Source organism: Stegostoma tigrinum, chromosome 9 (assembly GCF_030684315.1).
Source record: "Stegostoma tigrinum isolate sSteTig4 chromosome 9, sSteTig4.hap1, whole genome shotgun sequence".
Classification (NCBI taxonomy): Eukaryota; Metazoa; Chordata; class Chondrichthyes; order Orectolobiformes; family Stegostomatidae; genus Stegostoma; species Stegostoma tigrinum.
Window position 1 is genome coordinate 91,447,195 of NC_081362.1, and position 10,776 is coordinate 91,457,970.

Below are 10,776 nucleotides of genomic sequence, written 5' to 3' on the forward strand. Positions count from 1 at the left end.
CCACACTGTATTATCTTTATTAATATTTTATTTGCTGCTGGTTCTGTGCACCAGCAATCACTAATCTTGAACCCCTTGAAGAAACGACAATTACACAGGGATCCACATTAAATGTAAGAATGTGGAATCTTTTTGACCATTCTTTATTTAGCATTAGGATAATATAGGTGGTATTATTGTGTGCAGAGTTAAGTCAAGGATCAGAGACTCTACGCCAATGCCAAGATCTTGAAAATGAAAGCATGCTAAATTGCACAGGCACTGAGATTTTTTAATCCTGCAATGTTTCACATCCCTCTTAAAGGAAATAGGTGGCAACAACATGTGAAAACCCACTGGTCAAATTTTTGATAGCTCCTCAGGATTTTATACCTTTACAGCCACAACATTGAGACCACCAGCCAGTGACCTCAAACTGGAAAGTTGCTCTTTGCTCATGAAAGTATTATTTTAAACCACTTTTCTTCAAAGCTAATTGTGAATTCATCCAATTGTGAATTCAGAGCTCCTTCTGAATTTGTTTATTGTGATCAATTAGGACAAGGTACAGTTGCTAGGATGTCGAAGGCAGACCCAAATGCAGAGATAGGTTTTAGAACATAGAACATTACAGCACAGTACAGGCCCTTCGGCCCTCGATGTTGTGCCAACCTGTCATACCGATCTGGTTTTCCTGGAGGATTATCTAGAATATGAGACTGTCATACCTGGCAATGAAGCTAACCTCCTTGACACTTTCCTACTGCAAGTAGTAAACAAAAATAAAATAGAAGAATGTGAATTAATGGAGCTAAGGGTGGGAACAGCAGGGGAGGTGATTGCTTAATGGCATTATTTCTAGAGTTAATCAAGAGACCCAGATAATGCTCAGGGAATCCAACTTCAAATCCCGCTATGGCAGATAGTGGAATTTGAATTCAGTGCAATGTCTGAAGTCAAGAATCTAATAAGAACCATTAATCAATTGTCTGAAAAAATCCATCTGGCTCACTGATGTCCTTAAGGGAGGGCAACTACCATCCTTACCTGGTCTGTCTCCATGTGACTCCAGACTCACAGCAATGCAGTTGATTCTAAACTGCCCTCAAAGCAATTAGGAATGGGAAATAAATGCTGCCTAACAAGCAACACCCTCACCCTGTTAGTGATTTTTGTTTTTGAAAAAAGGCTTCTTTACGCTTCCAATTCTGAAAGAACAGATTGGACACTGCAGCCAATTTATTGACATTACAGTTAGTGCCAATCCTATGTCACCATCCTCAACAAGCTGGTGGCAGTTCTAGATATTTTCTAATCAACCAGTTCTTACACACCTCTAGAGCAAACGGAATGTCAACCCAGGCCTCCTGGTCCAGAGGTATGGACATTGGCATTGCGTCACAAGGGCCCTCTGGGAAGCCAATATCTATGTTCAATGTCACAACATTTCTGTCTGAGTTCTACAGTTTGACTGTCTATGCACTTTTATTTGCAGAAGCTTTTTTCTATATGAGGATCCTGTGGTACTTTCTTTTTAAAAGTTTGTGAAGTGTGTTAAACCCTGCATGGAACTTCTTAACCTGCTTCTTTGTTGTCTATAACATTCGAGAATGTTCATTCTTTGGAAGTTTTGCCAAGACTCTTGCTTCCTTCGAGTTTTACTGTCGATTAATCTGCTCCTGGCTCAAAGATGCAAAGGATTGAGTATAGCTAGAATGCAGAATATTGCACAGAGTTCTATTCCCCAGCTCAGCTGATGATTATTTCTTGTTCTTTACTTTCTGATTGTAAACCTACTTGCTCTAACTTGCATTTTTTTACATTTTATGCTTTGAAAGGTTTTGACATCTTTGACAAGGCCATTATTTGTTGCCCATCCTGAATTGATCTTCTCATGAGAGATTTGCTCCGTCATTTCAGAGAGAGGTTACCTGTCAACCACATTGCTTTGGGTTAGGAGTCACATGTAAGCCAGATCAGATAAAGGTGGCAGATTTTCTTTCCTTTAAGACAATTGAGGGATAGATTTTTTTTCAAAATAGCACATCTGTTTTCAGAGATAATGGGAACTGCAGATGCTGGAGAATCCAAGATAATAAAATGTGAGGCTGGATGAGCACAGCAGGCCAAGCAGCATCTCAGGAGCACAAAAGCTGACGTTTCGGGCCTAGACCCTTCATCAGAGAGGGGGATGGGGTGAGGGTTCTGGAATAAATAGGGAGAGAGGGGGAGGCGGACCGAAGATGGAGAGAAAAGAAGATAGGTGGAGAGAGTATAGGTGGGGAGGTAGGGAGGGGATAGGTCAGTCCAGGGAAGACGGACAGGTCAAGGAGGTGGGATGAGGTTAGTAGGTAGATGGGGGTGCGGCTTGGGGTGGGGGGAAGGGATGGGTGAGAGGAAGAACAGGTTAGGGAGGCAGAGACAGGTTGGACTGGTTTTGGGATGCAGTGGGTGGAGGGGAAGAGCTGGGCTGGTTGTGTGGTGCAGTGGGGGGAGGGGACGAACTGGCCTAGTTTAGGGATGCAGTTGGGGAAGGGGAGATTTTGAAGATGGTGAAGTCCACATTGATACCATTAGGCTGCAGGGTTCCCAAGCGGAATATGAGTTGCTGTTCCTGCAACCTTCGGGTGGCATCATTGTGGCACTGCAGGAGGCCCATGATGGGCATGTCATCTAAAGAATGGGAGGGGGAGTGGAAATGGTTTGCGACTGGGAGGTGCAGTTGTTTGTTGCGAACTGAGCAGAGGTGTTCTGCAACGGTCTCCAAGCCTCTGCTTGGTTTCCCCAATGTAGAGGATGCCACACCGGGTACAGTGGATGCAGTATACTACGTTGGCAGATGTGCAGGTGAACCTCTGCTTAATGTGGAATGTCATCTTGGGGCCTGGGATAGGGGTGAGGGAGGAGGTGTGGGGGCAAGCGTAGCATTTCCTGCGGTTGCAGGGGAAGGTGCCGGGTGTGGTGGGGTTGGAGGGCAGTGTGGAGCGAACAAGGGAGTCACGGAGAGAGTGGTCTCTCCGGAAAGCAGACAGGGGTGGGGATGGAAAAATGTCTTGGGTGGTGGGGTCGGATTGTAGATGGCGGAAGTGTCGGAGGATGATGCGTTGTATCCGGAGGTGGTGGGGTGGTGTGTGAGAACGAGGGGATCCTCTTTGTGCGGTTGTGGCGGGGGCGGGGTGTGAGGGATGTGTTACGGGAAATGCGGGAAACGCCCTTGACCGCGTCTCCCGCATTTCCTGCAACACATCCCTGACACCCCGCCCCCGCCACAACCGCCCAAAGACGATCCCCCTCGTTCTCACACACCACCCCACCAACCTCCAGATACAACGCATCATCCTCCGACACTTCCGCCATCTACAATCCGACCCCACCACACAAGACATTTTTCCATCACCACCCCTGTCTGCTTTCTGGAGAGACCACTCTCTCCGTGACTCCCTTGGTCGCTCCACACTGCCCTCCAACCCCACCACACCCGGCACCTTCCCCTGCAACCGCAGGAAATGCTACGCTTGCCCCCACACCTCCTCCCTCACCCCTATCCCAGGCCCCAAGATGACATTCCACATTAAGCAGAGGTTCACCTGCACATCTGCCAATGTGGTATACTGCATCCACTGTACCCGGTGTGGCTTCCTCTACATTGGGGAAACCAAGCGGAGGCTTGGAGACCGCTTTGCAGAACACCTCTGCTCAATTCGCAACAAACAACTGCACCTCCCAGTCGCAAACCATTTCCACTCCCCCTCCCATTCTCTAGATGACATGTCCATCATGGGCCTCCTGCAGTGCCACAATGATACCACCCGAAGGTTGCAGGAACAGCAACTCATATTCCGCCTGGGAACCCTGCAGCCTAATGGTATCAATGTGGACTTCACCAGTTTCAAAATCTCCCCTTCCCCAACTGCATCCCTAAACCAGGCCAGTTCGTCCCCTCCCCCCACTGTACCACACAACCAGCCCAGCTCTTCCCCTCCACCCACTGCATCCCAAAACCAGTCCAACCTGCTTCTGCCTCCCTAACCTGTTCTTCCTCTCACCCATCCCTTCCCCCCACCCCAAGCCGCACCCCCATCTACCTACTAACCTCATCCCACCTCCTTGACCTGTCCGTCTTCCCTGGGCTGACCTATCCCCTCCCTACCTCCCCACCTATACTCTCTCCACCTATCTTCTTTTCTCTCCAACTTCGGTCCGCCTCCCCCTCTCTCCCTATTTATTCCAGAACCCTCACCCCATCCCCCTCTCTGATGAAGGGTCTAGGCCCGAAACGTCAGCTTTTGTGCTCCTGAGATGCTGCTTGGCCTGCTGTGCTCATCCAGCCTCACAAATCTGTTTTCAGTCCATTTAGAAAATGGCCCTTCCTGATTATCATTGAATAAGATATCTCTTCAAAGTTCCAGATTGAGTTTAATGAATTCATATTTCACTCTCTGCCATGCTTCAGATTTGAACCTATATCTCTAGAACATTAGAGATAACAAGGTGTAGAGTGGATGCACACAGCAGGCCAAACATCATCAGAGGAGCAGGAAGGCTGGCGTTTTGGGCCTAGACCCTTCTTCAGAAATGGGGGAGGGGTCGGAGATTCTTAAATAAATAGGGAGATGGGGGAGGCATAGAAGATGGATAGAGGTGAAGATATGTGGAGAGGAGGCAGACAGGTCAAAGAGTTGGGAATGGAGCCAGTAAAGGTGAGTGTAGGTGGGGAGTTTAGGAGGAGATAGGTCAGTCCACGGAGGACGGACAGGTCAAGAGGTTGGGATGAGGTTTGCAGCTAGGAGATGGGGTGGGGCTTGAGATGGGAGGAGGGGATAGGTGGGAGGAAGGACAGGTTAGGGAGGTGGGGACAAGCTGGGTTTGTTTTGGGATCTTGTTGGGGGAGGGAAGATTTTGAAGCCTGTGAAGTCCACATTGATATCATCGGGCTGCAGGGTTTTAAGCGGAATATGAGGTGCTGTTCCTGCAACCTTCGGTGGCATTGTTGTGGCACTGCAGGAGGCCCAGGGTGGACATGTCGTCTGAGGAATGGGAGGGGGGAGTTGAAATAGTTCACGACTGGGAGGTGCAGTTGTTTAGTGTGAACCAAAAGTAGGTGTTCTGCAAAGCGGTCCTCAAGCCTCCGGAGGTTTGAATATTGCACTGTCAACATCACTGAAGTATTTTATCTGGACATTATCATGTTTCTGTTGTGGTGCATTGCTGTTTTAAAACTGACTGCAGCATTTCCTAAATTACATTAGTGACTACACCTAAAAAAGTACTTTGTTGTGCATAAACCGTTGAAGTATGTCCTGGCATCATTAAATGTGCTATATAAATACTCGACTTTAATTCCTGTTGATCTTGAATGCAAGCCTCGCCTTCTCAATCCATGTTCCAAGGATTGTGCCTCCTATAAAAACTCATGAATGCACATTTAACTAGTTAGTGACTTACTAAGAACTTGCAAAAGTACAGTTTGCAACCAAGAAACCCATCAGTGTCTTCTGGATTATACACAGAACAAATGCAATATTACCTTGACAGATATTATCTGCATTCAATAAAGATTATACTCCAACGAAAAACAGTTTATCAAGTGATTTCAGAACTGAACTTGATGTGTTCAAATGAATAGTAGGGCAATAATATATAAAAACAGGTATTCAGTTTTGCTGCTTAAATAGTGCTGAAAATCTAATGTATTATATGACAAAAAATGGAGTTTGAGATGCATGTGACAGATGCTGAATTGATAATACAAGCATGAAACAGACTGAGTTTATTAGGATTAGAGGCGAAGTGATAGTGGGATGAGAAGCAAACAGAAAGTATAAGAAGAGACTGGCAGCTATTATACAAGGGAATGCAAAAGTCTTCTATAGGCATTTAAATAGTAAAACATCCCTAAAAGGAGTTGGAAGATTAGAGATAAAAGAAATAGGGATTTATGCATGGAGGAAGGTGGCTGAATTACTATATGATTATCATGTATATCTAGAAAGAGATGCTGCTGAAGTGATGGCGAATGAATGGAAAGTTGGATACTCATGGGCTAAAAAGAGGGCGTATTAGACTAATTTATTTGAAGTTAATAAATCCTCAGGACCTGTTGGGATACATTCGAACATACAGGGGGAGTAAAAGTAAAGTCACTATATTACAAATGACTTGTGGCAAGTTTATCCTGAGGGTCACCACACCTCAGGTCAGGGGAGAGGTAGAACATGCAGAACCTGAATGGTAACCTCAGCTGGCATAGGAAATAAACCCATGCTATTGATATTTTTTTGTATCACAAGCCAGCTGCTCAGTTAATTGAGCTAAATAAAAACAGGAATTTTAGAGGCAATGGCCACAATTCTCCAATTGCCCTTCGATGCAGGGGTGGTGCAAAAACATTAAAGGCTTAAAAATGTTATACCATTGTTCAATAAAAATGACTTTGAGAATAAACCAAGCAAATATAAGCCAGTGAGTTTGACACTGGTGGTGAAAAATCTTTTAAAAACAATAATTTGGGATATTGTGCAGCTCTGGTCAGCACATTACCAGAAGAATGTGAATGTTTTTGAGAGGTGCAGAGGAGGTTTACAAGGATGTTGCCTTTTATGGGGGATTTTAGTTTTGAAGAAAGGTTGGATAGATTGTGTTTGTTTTCGCTGGAAGACAGGAGATTGAGGGGTGACCTGATAGAAGTTTATGAGATTGTGAATAGTATGGATAGAGTCAAAAGTATAAGCTTTTTTGCCCCATGGTGGAGGAGTCAATTGCTAAGGGACACAGGTTCAAGGTATGTGGAAGGATATTTAAAAGAGATGTGCGAGTTTTTCACACAAAGGGTGGTGAGTGCCTGGAACATGCTGCCAGAGGAGGTAGTGGAAAGAGACACAATAGCAGTATTCAGGAAACACCTGGATGAATACATGAACAGGAAAGCAATAAAGGGATACAGATTCTGTAAGTGAAGCCAGTTTCAGTGTGGAAGTGCTAAATGTGTCAGTGCAGGCTTGCAGGACCGAATGGCCTGTTCCTGTGCTATTTGCTCTTTGTTCTTTGTTTTGTTTTAAAAAGAAACAGACCCTCAGACAAACTTGGACTCGATAAGAAAAGCCATCAGGAATCTATTGAAAACAGAAATGAGGTTTGATTAGAAACAAAAGGTCTTTGATAATTGCCCCTTGCTAATTGACAATTGAATAAGTGATTGAGATGAGATAACCATCAAGCCCTAGAAATAAGATATATAAATGGGTACTTGAGAAGAAATAGTTTTGGACAGAAAATAACTTCTTGTGGTGGACTCATGCTGGTTTCAGTCTTACAGTTTTGCTCAAGCCAAAAGAGAAATTATCAGCCACAAAAACTACATATTTTCTGACCTGAAGCCACCAGATAGTCGTAGTCTGCTGAGACCACCAACCCCAGAGATCACAAAGTGTGGAGCTGGATGAACGCAGCAGGCCAAGCAGCATCTTAGGAGCACAAAAGCTGATATTTCGGGCCTGGACCCCCCCCCACCATTGTCTCTGATACAATTTTAACCCCAGAGATCAGCAAATTTTCTGATCTGGTAAATCTGTTACAGTTTTTGAGGTTTGTTTCTGAATATTTACTTCACATGCCACATCTGAACTGTTGCTTCTTAATCAACTACTTTAAAATGACTTGTGGTTTCAAACAATTCAAATCTTACGAAAACACTTTTGAAGGCACTTTGATGTGTTACAGCAGTGAATTTTCCGACACTGGACGCAGGTGGTGAAGAGGATAAATGTTTAAGCTAATGGAAATGGGTGCCAATCAAGGTAGTTGTACTGTCTTGTTGGCATCAATATACTTGAGTGTTGGTGGAGCTGACTCATCAAGGCAAGTGGCAAGTACTCATGCTCCTGACTTATACCTCTACTTAAAACAAATAACTGCAGAAGCTGGCGATCTGAAACAAAAGCAAAAATTCCTTGTGGAGTTCAGTGTGTCTGCCAACCTCTGAGGGGAGAAAGCAGATTTAATCTTTTGAGTCGGTTCTGAGAATAAGTCATCTGATTTGAGACATTAGCTCTACTTTCTCATCGCAGGTGCTGCCAGAACTGCCGAGACCCAGCTGCAATTTCTGTTCTTATACGTTGTAGATGTTTGACTCTGAAGTGTCAGAGGGTGAACTACATGCATCAGGACTCATAGTTTCTGAACAGTTTGTGTCATCACAGATGAAATGGTGAATTTACATTTTGAGATAATAACATATTTCTCAGCACATGCAAGGAGTCTATGTTTTAAAGTTGACATTTAGAATGAAAATGATGCACTTTCATTTTATTGCTTTGAAAGTATTATGTTCCAATAAATTCATGGAATCATACAGGATGGAAACCAACCCTTTGGTACAAACAGTCCATGCCAATCATAATCCCAAACTAAACTAGTCCTACTGCCTGCACTTAGCCCATATCCGTTCAAATATTTCTTACTCATTTACCCACATCTACCACTTCCTCTGAAAGTTCATTCCATACACGAATCAATCTCTGTCAAACAGTTGCCCATCATGTCTTTTTTTAATTCCTACTCCTCTCACCTTAAAAATATGTCCCCTAGTTTTGAAATCCCCCACCCTAGAGAAAAGACACCTGGCATCCACCTTATCTATACTCCTCATGGTTTTATAAAATGCTATAAGCTCACCTCTCAACCTTCAATGCTCCAGTGAAGAAAAAACCCAGCCTATCCAGACTTTCCTTATAACTCAACACCTCCATTCCTGGCAACATCCTGGTAAATCTTTTCTGAACTCCCTCTAGCTTGATAATATCCTTCCTATAACAAGACAATCAGAACTGGATGCAATGCTCCAGATGGGACCTCACCAATGTCCTATGCAACCTCAACATGACGTCCCAACTCCTACACTTAAAAGATCTGAATATTTCAGTTTAGCGTGTCAAAAGCCTTCTTAAGCACCCTGTCTACATGTGACAGAAATTTCAGAGAATTATGTACTTGTACCCCTAGGTCATTCTGTTCTACAACACTACCTAAGGCCCTACTTTTAATAGAATAATATTTGGTATGCAAAATAAATGGCCAGCGTTACAATGACCTCATATTGCTTAACTGTTTACTGGGAAACTAAAATTCATTCCGCATCATCAATGCTATAAGGTCCGCTTACGATTGAAGTTGAATTGAAGAAAATATATGCCATAAAATCCCAAAACTAGCAACAAGACAGTCATGAAAAAAAAGCGTGTGTGTGTGTGTGTGCGCGCCCAAGTGCATATGCATGTGTGTGTCTGTGCATATATGTGTGTGTGTGAGAGAAAAACAAGATTTCATTTATAACTTTAAGTGCATGTATTTTATAACGATGTAACAGAGATTAGGCAAATCATTAGTTTCTGCTGGAGCAGACTGAAGTTAAGAGATACATGATAGATTCTGATTTTTATAAAATGGTGTGTGGTTCTCGAAAAAAAAACTTGATTATTAATCATTCCAAGGTCATGAAAAGTTAAGAGTATAAGAAGTAGAAGCAAGAGTTTCTCCAGCATGTTCCAATGTTCAATAAGATTATGGCTGATCTGTAGCCTCAACATTAGTTTCTAAGTTGTACCTCATATTCCTGGATTCCCTGCTTTTCTCAGTCTTGAACCAAACTCAGCAATTCACAATCCTCTCAGGCAAAGAATCCCAATTGTTCATAAGTTTCTTACTGCAGTTATTTTGCTCCATGTCTGTCTTAAATGAGCAACCCTTTTTCCTAAAACTGTGTTCCATGTTCTGTATTCTCCAGTCAATGAGGACCCAATGTTTCAGAATCCATTGTGCCAGATCCCTTCAGAGACTTAATAAATCCGAAAGAACTGCCGATGCTGTAGATCAGAAACAAAAACAGAAGTTTCTGGAAAAGCAAGGCAGATCTGGCAACATCTGTAGAGAGAAATCAGGTTTAACATTTCTGATCCAGTGATCCTTCTGAAGACTGAACTCGAACCGAAACATTAACTCTGATTTCTCTCCACTGATGTTGCCAGATCTACTGAGCTTTTCCAGCAATTGCTGTTTTTGTTCCCCTCAGAAATGTGTGTGTCTCCATGAAACCACATCCCTTTCTTATAAACTTTCGAGAGGGTGGACCCAATTTACTTATAGGGCAATGGTCTCATCCCAGGTTCCAATCTAGTAAACATTTAACATATTGCCTTAAGGCAAGTATTATCTTCCTTAGATACAGATAGCAGTATTTCACATGTGGCATCAAGCGTCCTAAATAAGTTGGATTTCATTATTCATGTGCTTCAGTTCTTTTGCACTAAAGACAAACATACCACTCAGAGATAGTAGGAACTGCCGGTTCTGGAGAATCTGAGATAACAGAGTGTAGAGCTGGATGAACACAGCAGGTCAGGCAGCTTCAGAGGAGCAGAAAAGCTAACGTTTAGGGTTTGGATCCTTCTTCAAAAAATGAACCTTCTGAAGCGTGGTCCAGACCCATAATGTCAGCTTTCCTGCTCCGCTGATGCTGCCAGACTTACTGGGTTCATCCAGCTCCAGACCTTGTTATCTCATACCATTTGACTTCCTGATTGCTTGTGATATCTGATTGCTAACTTTCTGTGTTCCCTATACAAATGCATCAAAGTCTTTCTGACATCAGTATTTCAAAGTTTTATAACTTTAAAAAATATATTCTGCTTTCCAATTCATGAATAACCGTACAGTTTCCCACATTATTCTCCATCTACTGCCACCTCTTAATATTTCACTTAGCCAGCCTGAGCACTTTGCAGGCTCCTTGTATCCTCCGAG